Here is a 3053-nt window from a genome sequence, read left to right as displayed (position 1 = left end):
CGCCCAACGTGGGGCTCGAACCCACGACCCTGAGATTAAGAGTCTCATGCTCTACCGACTGAGCTAGCCGGGCCTGTTGAAGCAACATTGCCTTGTCGCTAATTGCAGTCAGGAACCTTGTGGCTCCAGCCCAGCCACAACAGCATGTCTGAGCCGCGTTTCTGCAAACTACGAAACAAGTTCTCCAGAAGCCCAAGGCGTATAAGGAACTCAAGCAGCAAAATCCCTTTCATTAACCACAGGGGTTCAGGCAAATTTCTGATCACAAATCGCTTTACTCCTTGTCAATATCGCTTGTTTATTTCCCGGAGATTCCCGATTCTGTCTGTCTCTCTGGCTCTGTTTATTTTGTCTGTGGCCACCTGCGGGTAGATTTTGAACGAATTACCTGTGTTTGTGTCTGCTTGTTACTTTAAACAAATGAGGGCATCAGGCGCTTCTGTGCATGACACTGAGGAATCAGGAGAAGGCAGGAGGAATGAAACAGTGTTTGTGGAACGTGTATATATACAAACTACGAACATCCGTGGTTCTGTTGTGGACCTCATGGTGCAACGGTAGCGCATCTGACTCCAGATCAGAAAGTCTGCGTGTTCAAATCTAATCGATCTCCCAACTGAGCTATTTCAGCGTTGTATGGTGGCAATTCAAACAGCCCCAAAACACACTGTTTCCTCACCGGGAATCGAACCCGGGCCACGGCGGTGAAAGTGCCTGAATCCGAACCACTAGACTACCAGAAAAGCTGCAGCAAATCTCCTGCCAGCAAGCACAGCAATGCAGTGTTTCCTACCTGCTCCTTTGCAATTCAGATCCTTTCGCACCAGGCAAACTGTTCGGACAAAATGATATTTTTAACATGAGAACACAAAAGACGTGTTCGCGAAAGCACGGCACCAAGTGCGGGTAGGCATCCACTTGAAGTCGATTTCCTTCAGTGGTTTTCTCTGGATGTTGTCTCTCTCTGTGCCGGCGAACATTTCATTGATGCATTTGTCCTGAACTGAAGCCTTTTGCCCATCTCGCGGGGTCAGAGCTGCTCTGTCTGTCTATTACCTGCCTGTTAACCTTATCGGGAACAGGCCGCCTGTTCAACGTTCAACAGCAAACCCAGAAAGACAAATAAACAGAAAGATGTGTCTCTCAGCCCCGGTGGCAAAGGTGCAATGGATGTTAATCCAAATAAATCCCCCGTGAGTCTGTGTGCATTGGCTTCCTTATAAAGTTTGTATTTGAAATGTGCGGGAAAAGTGTAAAATTATGAAAACATCCTGATGGCCAGTACGGGGATCAAACTCACGACCTTGTCGTTATTAACACCAAGCTTTCACCAACTGGGCTAACCGGCCACAATGCTCTTGTTGGCCACGCTCGAACCCAGGCTGCGAGATTGTCTTTCAGCCTCACACTGGGTGACCGAGTTACTGCACAATCATTGAACACACCACATCGGTTAAACATTGTTAACTGTTCGTATATACAACTGGGCAGAGTGTAAATCGAAACTAACAGAAAGACAGCTCTATGGTCTAACAAACCTCATTCTAAAATTTATTATCGCACCACAGCCCCTCCCACAAACACTGTTCCGGTATAAGAGCAGACGGCGGGACCCCGACTGGATTCGCACCTGCAGCGGATGGTTGGAGCCGGATCCAGCATGTCCGATGTGGTTTCACTCCCATTCGTTTGGGAAACGCGGCATCAGGAGCGTAAAATTTCTCCTCATTCACTCCTCTTGTAGTGAAGGAGACAGAAAGTAACTAAAACCTACCGAAACCCGGGACCTTTAGATCTTCAGTCTAACGCTCTCCCAACTGAGCTATTTCGGCTTCACATCAAAAGCAGTATACTGTTGTTCTTTTGGAGGTTTTTCTATCCCCGGGTGGAATTGCCCCTCTCGCTCATTCCTCACTTCGGGCAATGTGACCCGACCAGATCTCGGAGCTCAGGTTGTGTTAATGTAAAGCTGCAGTGTTGATAAAGATACAATGCTGACACAGCACGGGGGACCTCACTGTGTTGGACACAACGTGAAATGCAATGACATGTTCAAATAAAGTTACAGAGCACAACACATGTGTAAAATTCCCTGTTCTTTTCTCCACACTGATGGGTTGTGAAGGGAGAGACGGGCCGAAGTCTCACTGAGCCGCACTGATCACGAGCCAAATCAAGTTCAATCTTCAGGTATGGTGCTGAGCCCGACACAGAAGTGAAAATGCCCGTGGTTCTTAGTTCCTCGCACAGTGGGCTACTGAGCAATACAGGAAGGGCTAATGAACATCTTAATGCTCAAGTTATCACGGGCCACGGACTCTCTGATTACAGGCTTGCACACGTTTGTATGTTTAAAAGCTTGCATTTTTCACACTGGCAATGAATTAATCGATAGCCGTCCCTGTGATAAGCTAAGTTTGTTGGGAGGTGCAGTGGGCAAGAAGATACACGGAAGACTGATGAAAACCGTGACTGCCCTGATACTGAGCTGCAGTTAAATGTTGGCAACATTTAAAGTCAGCCAGTCTAAATTTGACAGAAATCAATTCCTGCTGACTTTGAAACAGCACGCATTTTACAGAAATCAAGGATGTATATTTTGTATCGCTGTATGAAGAGTGATGTTGAGCAGCGGTGTGGAAAGTTGAATCGGGGCGGAGCATTGCTCTGTAAGGGTGCGTTGCATGGTGGCAATTCAAACAGCCCCAAAACGCACTGTTCCCTGACCGGGAATCGAACCCAGGCCGCAGCGGTGAAAGTGCCAAATTCTAACCACTAGACCACCAGGGAAGCTGCTGCCAGCCTCAGGGAAGCTGCTGCCAGCCTCCTGGCAGCAAGCACATCAACGCAACTTTTCATGCCTGCTCCTTTGCAATTCAGATCCTTTCGCGCCAGGCAAACTGTTCGGACAAAATTATATTTTTTACATGAGAACACAACAGACGTGTTCGCGAAAGCTCAGCACCAAGTGCGGGTAGGCATCCACTTGAAATCGATTTCCTCCTGTGTTTATCTCTGGATGTTGTCTCTCTCGGTGCGGGGCGAACAAATCA

At 47.8% G+C, this 3053-nt stretch overlaps 1 non-coding gene across 1 annotated transcript; it reads right to left on the bottom strand.

Annotated features, from left to right (window-relative positions):
* Window positions 1–73, bottom strand: trnak-cuu (transfer RNA lysine (anticodon CUU)). The gene has a single exon. It is a non-coding gene; the product is annotated as a tRNA-Lys (tRNA).
* Between the last annotated feature and the right edge of the window lie 2980 nt (window positions 74–3053).

The sequence above is a fragment of the Somniosus microcephalus genome, unplaced genomic scaffold, assembly GCF_052327205.1.
Source record: "Somniosus microcephalus isolate GS21.2 unplaced genomic scaffold, FLI_Smic_1.0 unresolved_chr4, whole genome shotgun sequence".
Lineage (NCBI taxonomy): Eukaryota > Metazoa > Chordata > Chondrichthyes > Squaliformes > Somniosidae > Somniosus > Somniosus microcephalus.
Note: the sequence above shows the minus strand (reverse complement) of the source record. Positions and strands in the feature narration are given on the sequence as shown.